Source organism: Dryobates pubescens, chromosome Z, assembly GCF_014839835.1.
Source record: "Dryobates pubescens isolate bDryPub1 chromosome Z, bDryPub1.pri, whole genome shotgun sequence".
Taxonomy (NCBI): Eukaryota; Metazoa; Chordata; class Aves; order Piciformes; family Picidae; genus Dryobates; species Dryobates pubescens.
In genome coordinates, this window is record NC_071657.1 from 87,654,924 (window position 1) to 87,669,703 (window position 14,780).

The following is a 14,780-nucleotide window of genomic DNA, read 5'->3' on the forward strand; positions in this document are numbered from 1 at the left end:
CAACAGGAACTCTATCACCTTCTACTTTCTGTAGCAGATCTGAATGTGCCGGTCCAGCTCGGTTCACTGAACCTCTACTATTCACCAGCCAGGTTGCTTGTGCTAAATGTTTCTCCCAGTTTTTCAAAGATCCACCTCCCATGGCTTTGAGAGTGGTCTTCAACAAACCGTTGTAGCGTTCAATCTTCCCTGCAGCTGGTGCATAGTAAGGAATATGGAAAATCCACTCAATACCGTGCTCTTTTGCCCAGCTCTTTACAAGGTTGTTCTTGAAGTGAGTTCCGTTGTCTGACTCAATCCTCTCTGGAGTTCCGTGTCTCCACAGGATCTGTCTCTCCAGACCGAGAATGGTGTTGCGTGCAGTTGCATGTGGAACTGCATAAGTTTCCAGCCATCCAGTGTTTGCCTCTAACATAGTAAGCACGTACTGCTTACCAGAACGAGAACGTGGTAGAGTGATGTAGTCAATCTGCCAGGCTTCACCATACCTGTACTTGGACCATCTGTCACCATACCACAAGGGCTTAATTCTCTTTGCCTGCTTAATAGCAGCACAAATGTCACAGTCATGGATGACTTGTGTGATAGCATCCATGGAAATGTCTATGGATCTGTCATGAGCCCACTGGTATGTTGCATCTCTGCCTTGATGTCCTGACGAATCGTGAGCCCACCGAGCTAAGAATATCTCACCTCGGTGTTTCCAGTCGAGATCAAGATCAGAGTCCTTGTCTACTTGAGAAACTCTTGCAGCTAGATCTGCCTGATGGTTGTGCTGCTGTTCCTCAGTAGCTTTGCTCTTAGGAATGTGAGCATCAATGTGTCTCACCTTCACTGGAATTCTCTCGATTCGATCAGCAATGTCTTGCCACAGGTCGGCTGCCCAGATGGGTTTTCCTTTCCTCTGCCAGCCATTCTTCCAGTTCTTTAGCCAACCCCATAGAGCATTGGCTACCATCCATGAGTCGGTGTACAGATAAAGCTTTGGCCATCTCTCACGTTCAGCTACGTCGAGAGCTAGCTGGACAGCTTTTACCTCTGCAAACTGACTGGATTCTCCTTCTCCATCCTTCGCCTCTGCAACTCGGCGTGTTGGACTCCACACGGCAGACTTCCACCTTCGCTTGTTCCCGACGAGACAACAGGAACCGTCTGTGAACAAAGCATACTTCTTCTCATCATCAGAAAGGTCATTGTAAGGAGGAGCTTCCTCAGCACGAGTTACTCTCTCCTCTGGAGGTTTAGCACAGTTGGTATCTTCAGGCCAACTTGAGATCACCTCCACCAGACCAGGTCTTTCAAGATTTCCCATTCGGGCTCTCTGTGCTATCAGAGCCATCCACTTAGACCAGGGGGAATCTGTAGCATGATGTGGTGTGGAACCCTTGCCTTTGAACATCCAATTCAAAACTGGCAATCTGGGAGCTAAGAGAAGTTGTGATTCAGTTCCAATTACTTCAGAAGCTGCTTTCACTCCTTCATAGGCGGCTAGAATCTCTTTCTCTGTTGGAGTGTAATTAGCCTCTGAACCTCTGTAACCTCGACTCCAGAAGCCAAGAGTTCGTCCACGTGTCTCACCTGGAGCTTTTTGCCACAAGCACCAGGTTGGACCATTGTCACCTGCAGCCGTGTACAAAATGTTCTTAATGTCTGGACCATCTCGGACAGGTCCCAGACCCACTGCTTGTACCACTTCCTCAGCAGTTTTACCCCAGACAATGATATCATCGATGAACTGGATGTGTTCTGGAGCACCACCTTCCTCTAGAGCATCATGGATCACTGCATGACAGATGCTGGAGCTGTGGATCCAGCCCATTGGCAGTCTGTTGAAAGTGTACTGGATTCCTCTCCAGGTGAAAGCAAACTGAGGCCTGCATTCCTCTGCTATGGGAATAGAGAAGAAGGCATTAGCAATGTCTATGGTAGCATACCATTTGGCCTCTTTGGATTCCAGCTCATACTGGAGTTCCATCATGTCTGGTACTGCTGCACTCATAGGCGGTGTTACTTCATTCAGGGCTCGGTAGTCCACTGTCAGACGCCAGTCTCCATTCGGCTTTCGCACAGGCCACACTGGACTGTTGAAAGGTGAATGAGTTTTGCTGATGACTTTCTGACTCTCCAACTGACGAATCAGATTCTGAATGGGCAACAAAGAGTCACGGTTGGTCCTGTATTGTCTGTGATGCACAGTCTGAGAAGCAACCGGCAACTTAATGTCCTGAATCTTGTGTTTTCCCACAACTGTAGATTAATCAGAAAGCTCAGGTCTAGCAGACAGTTTCAACTTTTGTCCATCAACTTCTACAGAAGCTACTCCAAAAGCCCATTTGTAACCCTTAGGGTCCTTGAAATGCCCTTCTCTCAGAAAATCAATTCCCAAAATACAAGGTGCATCAGGTCCGGTCACAACTGTATGCTTTTTCCACTGCTTACCAGTTAAGCTTATATTAACCTCTACCTTACTCAACTCTTGAGATCCACCAGTGACTCCCAGAATAGTTATGGACTCTGATCCCTGATAATTTGATGGCAATATGGTGCACTGAGCTCCTGTGTCAACCAAGGCCCTGTACTTCTGAAAGTGTGAAGTGCCAGGCCACTGGATGTACACATCCCAATAGATTCTGTTATCTCTATTACCCCTCTCCTCCCCCTGGCGGGAGGCAGGGCACCCCTAATTATGGGGAACATGTCCACAGGTGCAACGAGCACACTGTGCAGTGTTAGAACTGGAGCCACTGTTGGAGCTACTAGAGTTGTCCTGGGGAACTGTGGAAGTAACAGCTACCCTTCTGGTATTGCTACCCCAGGTTCTGCCACTTTGCAGTTCCCTCAGTCTCCTGAAAAGATTAGAAGTTGGTTGGCCATCCCATCTGTTCATGTTCTCACCAAACTGATCATGCAGTTTAATCCAAATAGTCCTACGTGACTGCCTTGGTGGTCTGCTTTGGTTTGGTCTGTTTTGGAATGACCTCCTTGGAGGACGTCTATTCCTCACAGCTGAAACCTGCACCCACCTGGAGGAAGAATTGGAATTATCTCTTTGTGCCAATTGGGATATGGTGTTTTTAAATTCATCCTTCAGCTCTTTCATGCAATTCTTTATTTCACCAGACAGAGTTTCAATGGCTAAAACCAAAGAAATACGTGTCATGCTATCATCCAGTTGCCTCAATTGATCAGTGAATTGGCTAACCATAGGAGGAGCTCCACCATAATTTCTTGCTACAATTCTGCTTGCCAGAATGTTTGCATAATTAGAAGGAGCAAGCTTGATGAGCTTTTTAGCAAGACCATTTCCTACAGGAACATCATCAGGATTCAGAGATTCATGTTCACCATAGAGTACCTCTCTAACAGCAAATTCTCTCAGACGCTTAATTCCCTCATCTATGGTAGTCCAGGGCTTAGGATTCCATGGAAGATCATCTCGGGAAGGGTATCTCATGAGAACCGCCATTAAAAGGCGTATCCACAGATTAACCTTACCGAGAGCCTTGCCCAGATGTCTATCTATTCCATTATCCTTTGAGAGAGTTCCTAGCTGGGCTGCTGACTTGTCTCCAACCATTAGAGCTGGAGCACCTGTATCATAACATCTACCAAGCCAAGCGAGAACTGTCTCCTTATCTGCTCTGAGATAGTCTTTTCTTACATTTCGCAATTCCTCCCGGGGTGAAGAGCAGTCAGTGATGTCATCTTGTTGCTCTTCTTCGTTTGCCTCCTCTTCCTCAACTTGTTGTCCAAACAAGCTTTCTGTCACTCTCTCAAGGATCCCTTTAAGCTGAGAAGCACCACCACTAGCTGCTGTCCTACCAAGAGATGCATCTCGATCCTCTGATGATCTCAATAACTCAGCTATATTTTTAAGACAGATTTTCTCTTCCTCCCCAGCAGAAGAACCTTGCTGTGCATCCCCATCAGCTCCTGAATCAGCTTTAGCCTTACCCCTCCTTGTTGTTAAAACTGCTACTTGCTTTACTGGAGGTGTGTTTGGGTTTCCAGCTGCCTTACTATCAGAAGCTGATAAGCTTTGAGACAGATTAGCTGCTTTGGAGGACGCTTCCGCTCCTGCCATGGAAGAAGGAGGAAATGACTTTGACTCGTTAATGGTGGCTGCCGAGGACACGGGAGCCGCCATGTTTGGGGCTACTACAGCCCCTGGCTGCTTGCCAGAATCATCACCATTGCTATTCAGAGCTGCCTTGCCGATTGACTTTTTAGCTTTATCTTTAACTGACACAGATTCTCCATTATCATCCTCACTGGATGTTCCTGAAACAGAGCCAGGGTGGTGTTTTCGTCTCTTAACCCTCCGTTTTATAACAAAACATGACTTAGAAACTTTTCTCTCCCGGTACAGTGTTACCAGCAAATACACATTACTTATCACCAGCAGCAGGACTACACACATCGAGAAAATCAGCTTTGGATCCCAGCCATCACTTAAAATTACCCTTTCACCGACCGGAATCTTAAACTCCTTTATCTCAATAGGGAGTGTGCTCGATGTAACATTTCTGTATCTTTTCACCCAAAAGAATTCCAGGCACCGATCATATAGGAGCTGCATCTTGTACTTAAACCACAAATATAATTTTTGCATTATATATTTACCTATCTGATCGATAATCATACCCAGGCAATACTTGTAGATCAATACACTGAAGACTGAGAAAAGCAATTGCTTAAAAATCCAAAACACCTTCATGTTTGCTCGTTAGACTCAAGCAAGCAATAAATCAAACTAATTTGTCACCAAGCCCCACGTTGGGCACCAATAATGTGGTAGGTTGAGAGAGGGCTTAGCTCTCCCTCCTTCACAGAGTAAGAAACCACAACTAGCCCAATCGAAGAGCAAAAGCTATATATTTACAAGCATATATGGAAAGCAGGTTATATATAACACAATATATACAGGTATTTACTATATATATATATATAGAAATACACAGCAAAGAGAAATAACACAACAAAAATCCCTCCCCAAATGAGGGATCCCCTCCTTGGAACCCCCTCTTTCCCCCCCTACCTCCCTTTTTCCCCAAAAAGGGGTTAGAGAGAGAGAAAGGCAAGTTACTAAGGAAAAGAGTTGTTAGTAAGCTTCAAAAGCCCATGCAGGATTAGTGTTTGCTTATCTGAAGGCCAGCTCCAGCAGTTTGCAGAAGAAGCAGGCAGGGAGAACAGGCTGAAACTCCAACTCCCCCAACTCCCAAACCGAACTGAACTGAGGAAAAAAAATTTCCAACTGCTTCACAATCTAAAGCTGCATTTTTGTTTATCCACCAATGAAATTCGTTTAGAATATCAGAATGTTTTGGTTCTAGTACCGAAAACATTAGCCAGTGTGTTCCAGCAGTGTTTGTTCTTAAAGGCACAGCCTCAAACGACCACAAGGTGAAGTTGCAGGGGGCAGCTGTAAGGGTGCAGTGAGATTGCAGTAAGAATGCAGTGGAGTGCAGTGAGGGTGCAGTGAAAGGCAATGAGGGTGCGAGGCGATGCAGTTTGGTGCAGGGGCTTTGTGGTGAGGACACCTTGGGGGTGCGTATGGTGGTAGTGGGAAAACGAAAAGAACACAGGGGATGGCAGTGGGGCGCAAGAGCTAGAGTGACATCATGGCAGCCAATAGAAGATAGGGGATGATCATCAGGGTCGTAGCCGAGGAGCGTTCTACCCAACCGCAGGGGGTTGGCGGAGCAAAGGCCCATCCCAATGGGGAGCGGCGGGAGGAGGGGGGCAAGGCCGGGGTGTCCCCGGGAACTGACGGCGGGCGGTAGCCCGCGGGGCCGCTGGCGCCCGGCTGGGTCTGTGGGGCGGAGGTGTTTGCTCACTACTGGTTCCATCGTGCACCACGGCTGGGGCGTCGCAGTCCCTCCCGCATTGCCCTCCATGATCAGGGAGTCGTCCCCTCAGTGCACCCAACTGTGTCGCAGCCCTCCGATGAGGGAGGTCGTGGAGCGGGCTGCTGGACAGGCATGAGGTTGTCCTGCCAGGGAGAGGTTGTGACACTCATGCTGCGCTATCTGCTCCTCTCCCTGCCTCAGAAGCACCCTAGGCAGCACGGCTTGGGGTCCCCCCTCTTCCATTCCACCAAGCACCTGCCACAAGGCCAGTGCAGTAGGGCTGGGATCGCATAACCCCTATCCAGCGAGGCCTGGATGCACTGGGCAGTTTTAGCAAGAGGAACTGGGCTGGCACCCAAAGGCACAGAAGGGAAGGGCCTGAGACAGGCAAAGCTGTAGCCTGTTCCTGGAGGTGGCCATTTGAAACAACCCTTGCGTCTGGCGAGGCCACTCTTGTTCCAGACACAACAAGCCTAGGCAGAGGAAGGCAGGCTTGTTTTGGGGTGTGTAAGGCTTTTTCTCCAGGCTGGATGGATGGGCTGAGGCCAGTTGTAGGAAACTGATCAAAGTCAGGTGCCAGGTCCTGCATCTAGGTCACAACAACCCCATGCAATGCTGCAAGCTTGGGGCAGCATGGCTGGAAAGCTGCCCAGCAGAAAAGGACCTGGGGGTGTTGCTTGACTGTCATCTGAACACAAGCCAACAATGTGCTCAGGTGGCCAAGAAGGCCAACAGCATCCTGGCCTGTATCAGGAATACTGTGGCCAGAAGGACTAGGGACTTTATTGTCCCCATGTACTTGGTACTGGTAAGGCCGCATATTGGGTCCCTCACTACAAGAAAAACATCAGTGTACTGGAGATGGTCCAGAGAAGAGCAGCAAAGCTGTTTGCAGGGCTCAAAGGTCTTATGAGGAGTAGCTGAGGGAACCCCATCTTAGTCTGAAGAAAAGGAGGCTGAGGGGAGACGTCACTCTCTATAACCACCCAAAAGGAGATTGGAGTAAATGGAATGTTTGTCTTTTCTTGTGGGGTTGCCACAAAATTGAAAGAAGGGTAGTGGTCCCAGTCCAGCTGGCTCCACCACCATGAGCTGAGACACAAACTAACAGACCAAATGAGAGCAGGACCACAGCTGCAAGGTGAGCCAAGTGGCTTCATGTGGGACCAGGAGGCCAAGAACCTGTGGGGCCAGTGGTTGTTTATTGAGACCTATAGAATAGAATAGAATAGAATAGAATAGAATAGAATAGAATAGAATAGAATAGAATAGAATAAAACAGGTTGGAAGAGACCTTCAAGATCATTGTGTCCAACCTGGCATCCAACACCACCGAATCAACTAAACCATGCAACCAAGCATCCTGTCAAGTCTCCTCCTGAACACCTTCAATGATGGTGATTCTACCACCTCCTTGGGCAGCCCATTCCAATGGGCAATCACTCTCTCTGTGTAAAACTTCCTCCTAACCTCCAGCCTAAACCTCCCCTGGCACAGCCTGAGACTGTGTCCTCTTGTTCTGGTACTGATTGCCTGGGAGAAGAGACCAACCTCTGCCTGTCTACAGCCTCCCTTAAGGTAGTTGTAGAAAGCAATAAGGTCACCTCTGAGTCTCCTCTTCTCCAGGCTCAGCAACCCCAGCTCCCTCAGTCTCTCCTCATAGGGCTTGTGTTCCAAACCCCTCACCAACTTTGTTGCCCTTCTCTGGACTCGTTCCAGCAAGTCAACCTCCTTCCTAAACTGAGAGGCCCAGAACTGGACACAGGACTCGAGGTGCAGCCTAACCAGTGCAGTGTACAGGGGCAGAATGACCTCCCTGCTCCTGCTGGCCACACTGTTCCTGATGCAGGCCAGGATGCCATTGGCCCTCCTGGCTGCCTGGGCACACTGCAGGCTCATGTGAATGTTACAGTTCCACTTTCTCACACCCTGCCTCATTAAGCCTCCTGATTTATCTGTATTTTAACAGGTGCTCTTCTCCCCAGTGGCCTTCAAAGATACAGCACTTTGTTATTTTTTACTCCCATCCTTTACTCAGACAGTTCAGGGAGGGTACAGTATCTGTTATCATCTCCAGGGCCTCACAGAATTGAAGGCCACCTAAACATTTCATTATCACTTCCTTTTAGGGTTCCCACATTTTCTGCCAAGTAACAAGTGATAGAATGAGAGAAAATGGCCTCAAGTTGCACTAGGGAAGCATTAGGTTGAATGCTAGAAGAAATTTCTTCACTGAAAGGGTTATCAAACACTGGAACTGGCTACCCAGGGAGGTGGTTGAATGGCCATCCACGGAGGTGTTTAAGCACGCAGAAATGTGGTGCTAAGGAACATGTTTTAACACTAGTCTTGGCAGAGTTAGATAATGTCTGAACTCGATGATCTTCAAAGGTCTTTTCCAGCCGAAATGGTTCTATGACTGTGAAATGGAGGTGGAGGCAGCAGCGGCTCTCAGCAGGATTTCATGCTGCCATCTGCTGGGCCATGTACTCCAAGGGTCCTGCTCTGGACAGCTAGGGCATACTGCTACTTCCCTCTCCAGCCTAGGAAACAGCTTGCGACAGGGCAGTTTCAGCACACCAAGCAGCCATATCACACACCTTCCCCCGACCCCTCCCCAAAAGTGATTACAGCAGACCCCGACAGTGGTGGGGGCCCAGAGGAGGATTTTTCCCTGTGTTTATCCCACTCTGAAAGAAATCAAAGCTGTTCCTCTTGCCTGGTGATCTCCTTCATGCTGCCCCAGCTCAGAGCTATAACCTGTGAAGGAATTGAAATCAGAGAAAGTTTTAACCTGCCAGTGGAGCAAGCAGTGACCCCTTTGTCCCTCTGTCCCACTCCTAGCCATTGCCAGCACACCGTGGCATGGAGACAGTGTGTGCCCACTGCCTCCATGTAGCCTGGCCCCATTCCAGCAAGGACAGACACTGATAGAGTGACTCCATGTAGCTGCCCTGAGAGCAGCTTTGAACTGTGTCCCATAGCTGGCTGCTTCTGCTGCTCAGCCCTGCAGCTTCCCCACTGCACTAGCCTCTCCTCTTCATTTTCCTGGCCTAAAGGGCACTCCAGTCCCTGTGATAATACAGTGAAGTGCACACAGACCCTCTGGCTTTGGCTCATCCCACAGCCCAGCTCCGATGGCCAGCCTGCTACAGGCCCCAGCTGTGGCAGAAGCACTATGTGTTGACATTAGGAACAGTTGCCTGGTCCTCAAGCCTTGCAAAACTTCTCAACTCCACATGAAGAAAGTTTACCATGAGGTAGATTTGGGTGCAGTGTGTCTGCCACTGGCACACTGCACACACTGCTCCTGCCTCCTCATTCCTCTCCTGGTGCAAGTGGTTGGCATTTGCACCTCAGTGCTTTCTCCCAGGCTGCTGAATGCCTGACCTGCTGCCAGTCTGCTGCCTCTGCTGGTGGGGTATCCGGAGGGATGGACAGCTCCAGGCATGGAGACGCCTTGGTCCAGTGCTCTCTATTGCACCTTTTAAAAACATGACATTTTCCAGTGGAAATGGAGTCACTTTCACCAGCAGCTCTTACCTCTTTGTGGATGGGCCAGAAAGCAGTGGTGGAATATTTGAGCTCAGGGTCATGTCCTGAAGGTCTCGTATGCTGCGAAGCAGCATGCAGAATCTTCCCCAGCAAACAACCACACCTCTGGGATACAGTGCAGGACAGATTAGGCAGAAGCATAACTCCAGAACTGAGTGAAGAAGAATAGGGTGTCTAAGGACAAGGAGAGGAAGCTGCTTTGAAATGTATCAGGATGTTTACCTTGGTGACAGAAGCCCTAGTTCACTTTTTTAACAAAGCAGCTTCCCCTGTTTGAAGGGGATCCTCCTTATCCTGCACCTGGCTGTAGCTCAGGGAGGTCTTGCACAGCATCCTTCACTCTCATCAGATGTTAATCTTTTTTCCCTGTGATGTGCATGAAGAAAACCCCTCTGTTTTGCAGCAGACAGGATGAGAAAGAAATAAAGAGCAGCCAATCCTCCTTCAGATGATAGTGTCAAGTGGGTTTTTTTAAGGTGGGCTGAAACCGGAGCACAGCTGGGAGCTGAGACTGAATTTCATTTGAAGGTAGTGTACAGGGAGATAGCCAATGTCTGGGAGCACTTGGCACCTCCCTGCAGAAGGGGCACTGCACCCTGATTCTCAGGGTGCTTAATGGGTCCTTCAGGAGGAGCTGGATGTTGTTCCAGGACCTCCCCCAAAGAGGGTGAAATCTGCATTTCAGATTATCCATCTTTCCCACAGGAGACATGTTCATTAGTTGATTAGAACAACAATCCTCATGGGCTTGTCTGGGATTTGTAGCTGTGCTGGCAGATTTGCTGACTGCAGGCAAGCCTTGGGGCAAAGCTCCTCTGGAGGATGCTAGCCCAGATCCATCAGGACTTCCCTTCCCTCCTTCTGAGCCAGGAGCCTCTGGATTGCACTTGTTCCAAGTCCATTTAATTTTAGCCAAAATACTTCTTCTTGAAATGTGGAGCCCTGGATATGGTGAAGCATCTTTATATGAAGTAAGAATAAAGTGTAATACTGCCCTTGGTGTGGGCACAACTCAGTCACAACAGGAAGATTCAATGTGATTTCTTTAATACAGCATCCACTGAGGGCACTGTTCATACATAACGATGTACTGTGTAGCACTTGCTTCTCTCGAGGGAAATTTTAGTGGTAGTATTTGAGTGAGGGGAAATGGGTTTTATGAGCAAACTTTAATCTGCAAGCCATAATGGGAAGCTTTGCAGCCCATGGAAAATGTTCTCAGCTTCTGCTAACATATTTATATCTTCCTCTGCAGGCTTGCTTCTTGAGACAAATTTATCCAGGATTGCATTTGGTGTAGCAGTTTGATTTATGTTGGTGCAAGACTGCTTTCTCATGAGAGCAACTGCCTTGGTTTCCTACCACTTGACAGCAAACACAGCTACACTTTGTACTTGTAGACTTTGTTTTCACAATCTCAGCCTGCCACAGCTCCTTTCCTTTAGTGCTGGCCATGAAATACAGAGGCTGCTCCTTCAGGAGCATCACTCTGTGTGTGAGTATATGGGCCCTGGATATCTGCCTCAGGGATAGAACTGCTTGAACTTCTTGTCCTAACACAGAAGTTAAAGGCTTGCAAGACATGCAAGTCCTACCTCAAGATTCATCCAAAAGAGGTAGGTTCAGGTCACTCTAGTGCACCCCTGGGTACCTCCAAAGTCTTGTTGCTACAGCAATGCCTCAAATTCATTGCAAAATTACTTTAAATACTATGCTGTTGACAATATCTTCCCCAAAGCCTTTTTTTTTTTTTTTGAGGGGTTTTGCTCTGATTTTCCACATAACTTCATCACCTTTCTTGTGCTCTTCATTTTGACATAGTTCTCCTCCTTGAGGGGTGACCTTTCCCAACCATTTGCCCACTCCATTCCACTCCTCAGCTATGCCAGCCCTGCAAATCTTGTTAGAGGATGCATTAATTTACTGGAAGTCTCCAGCATGCTGCTGTGAGCACTTCTCATGCTGTCTGCAGGTGCTCTGCTGCTCTGCCCTCCTGGATGCCCTATTAATTTCTTTTAGCGAGCTTCCTGATTTCTATGCAGTTGACTTCATGAAGTTAAGCATGACTCAAGTGGCTTTTCCACTCAGTAGAACAGCTCTTCAACAGAGCCCTTCTAAGCTGCCAGGGATCAAGTCCCAGATTTGGCTCTCCAGCAGGTTTTGCTCCCCCAGCCTCTCCAAAAAACTCAGTTACCAGCAGCTGAAAGTCATGGTGCTTTACATTTGCACCACATTTGCCTGGTCCCCCATGTCATGATGTCTCTCCTCCCTGTCTGCTGCTTCCCTCCAGCCATGTGACTGTTAGTCCCTTGATGCTGCAGTCCCTGCAGGTACAGCTAAGCCACATGTCCTTCATCTCTCTGACCCCAGAATCCGTACTCTCATGCAAACCTGGGCATGCCCTGCCACCCTGCTGCTTTCTCTGGCTTTTGTGGCACAGGGGGCTGCCACAGCAGTGCTGCCTCCTGATGCTCTCAGTCCACCTCCAAGCCCATTAGCTCTGCTTTAGAATGGTTTTGTCATGCTCAGCTCTGTCCTCATGGGACAGGTACCCATGGCATTGTGCTGCCCTGGAGAAGGGACCTGAATTGATACCTCATGGCAGGAGCAATGGAGGATGATCAGAGGGCTGGAGCACCTCTCCTATGAGGACAGACTGAAGGAGTTGGGGCTGTTCAGTCTGGAGAAGAGAAGGCTCCGAGGTGACCTAATTGTGGCCTTCCAGTATCTGAAGGGGGCTACAAGAAGGCTGGGGAGGGACTTCTCAGGATCTCAGGTAGTGATAGGACTAGGGGGAGTGGAATGAAGCTGGAGGTGGGGAGATTCAGGCTGGATGTGAGGAGGAAGTTCTTCACCATGAGAGTGGTGAAGCCCTGGAATGGGTTGTCCAGGGAGGTGGTTGAGGCCCCATCCCTGGAGGTGTTTAAGCCCAGGCTGGATGAGGCTCTGGCCAGCCTGATCTAGTGTGGGGTGTCCCTGCCTATGGCAGGGGGGTTGGAACTAGATGATCCTTGTGGTCCCTTCCAACCCTGACTGATGCTATGATACTAGGATCATGCACTGAGGCTGGGCTTGCTCCATCTGTAGCTGTAGCTCCCATCTGCAGGTGCCTGGCTCCCACCTAGCCCTTGCCCAGCATCCTGCAATTGAAGCTCTGAGGGATCTTTAGTGTGGAATGATGTAGGAAAGCAGAAAGTATCTATGGAAGGTTTCAGGACAAGAAAGAACAACAGGCCACTGACACTGGAAGGGTGGCTTGATGATAAAGAAGAGCTGACTGTGGTAAACAACCTGAAGTGCGAGACAGGAGGACACTTGTCTCCATGCTGGAGAAGATCAACCTGCTATGGGATGAAGATAACAATGGACAGCTGCATATCAAAGGAGAAAACTCAATTAGCAGCAGTGGTGCAAGAATGTCAGGGAATTGCTTAGCTTGCTCGATTTTTCCTATATAAGCTGCTTGTTCTGTACCAATAAACAGTTCCTGCTTCACCAACAAGGGAGTCCATGCATGCTTTCCAACAGAATGAGGACTGGGGATGCCAGTGGGAGGGTGAGACACAGGGCTAGGAGATGGGGAGGAAGGAGGGGTGAGCAAGCAGGCACTGTATGTCTTACTACAGGAGAAGCAGGATGCTTTTACATGCTCAGATCTGCTCCCCCGTGGCTGGCCTTGGCAGGGCCACTATCTGTGGGGCTGAGGAGGAGCTGAGGGGAAGCTGGGAAGAGAGCAGAGTAGGCAGCACCAGTGACTGTGACCTCTGCAGCAGTGCCAAGTGTGGGCGATGGATGAGCCTGAATGGGGAGGGCAGTCGAGGCTTGCTACTCTGATGAGAAATTGAGTGGCTGCGGGCTGGGCAGGGCAGACTGCAAAAGAAGAAAGCAGCCAGGCCATGCTCCCAGCTGTCCATCATCCCCAGAGCAGCCATGCCTGGACAGGAAACAAGTTTTGTCTGCACCCACAGTGGGATTTATGTTGAGTGTGGTGACAAGGCTTTGTCTTGATGGTGCCTGGCAGCAGAGTGAGAAGGGGCTCTGAGAACCTCCCAGGGCAACAGTGGGGTATCTGCTGCCTCTGGTCATGGGTTTTCATGAGGATACAGGGAGCAAATGCCAACATGGGAACAGAGCAGGGTTGTGCACCCCTCTCTACATACCTGTTCCTCCACCATGCAGAGGTAAAATCATCCTTGGGGTCTCATTGCACAGGGACCAGCAACCCCCAGGTAACCAAGCTGGCGGCACCAACAGCCACCCTGCCATCCACACTTCACAGTCCCCTAGGCTAGCAAGAGGCATAGCACCCTCCTGCACACAGACAGTCCCCAGAGGCTGAGACCTCTCACTATCCCCCACCTGCCAATGCAAGAGCCGGGAGAGCAGGAGAAATGATGAGTCCTGCCTGCACACACAGAGCCTGATGCACAGCTCAGTAATTCAGGCCTGACATTAAAGTTGCATGGCATGCAGTAGCCATCTGCACAACAGACAGCATCAGGGCTTCTGCCTGATGAATCTGGCCTGGCAGATATGGGTGGGCAGTGGCAGGAAGGCCTGACAGCCCCAGCAAGGAGGGCAGCAGGCAGAGCATCCCTTGCAGTGAGAGTTAGGGGTCAGAGGAGGTTGTGGGGGAAAGCACAGTCCTGGCCTTTAGGATATCCATTTCCAGGGAGCCTGTGCCAGAGAAAGGAATGAGACCCCAATGGCACTGACAGCTCAGACTGCAGGACACAATTGGGACCACAGAGGCTTAGCTAGGGTGTTGCTGTCCCCAGGGCTACCCACTTCTCCATCACCTGTGCCTCCTGCAGGCTCCCTGACAAGACAGAGGCCAGGAAGATTTGTACTGCCAGAGAAACCCAGCCATAATCCTTCCCAGCTGTGTTTGTCCCCACATACCGGAAGTCACCTTCCCTGGTGGGGCTCAAACTCCCTCATCTATCCCCAGCACCAAGGAGGTAAAGCTCTTCAACGACTGTTCTGGGATCTGGTCACCATGGGGATGTCAGATGTACCTGGTTGTTATAGGGACATTGTTGCCATGGTTATGCGGTTGCTGAGGCTGGCACTGGCAGAAATGGAGCCTGAGAAAGGATGTTTATGGGGCTCTGTGTGTGTGTGTGTGATGGATAGAAGTCATAGAAACCCCAGCTCACTGAGCAGGAAAGGAAAGCAGAGTCCAGCCTTTGCCCCAGGCACACCACCACAGGTTCAAGGTTGGAGACCATGAGTGCACCACCAAAGTTCACTTGGCCCCGTAGCAACAGATAGGCCAGTGCTCCTGACCCTGCCATGAAGTGGAGGTGGCTGAGGAGTCACAAGATCTCTCATGCAGCATCCCAGCATACTTCCAGTCAGGCTTGGTAGGAGAGA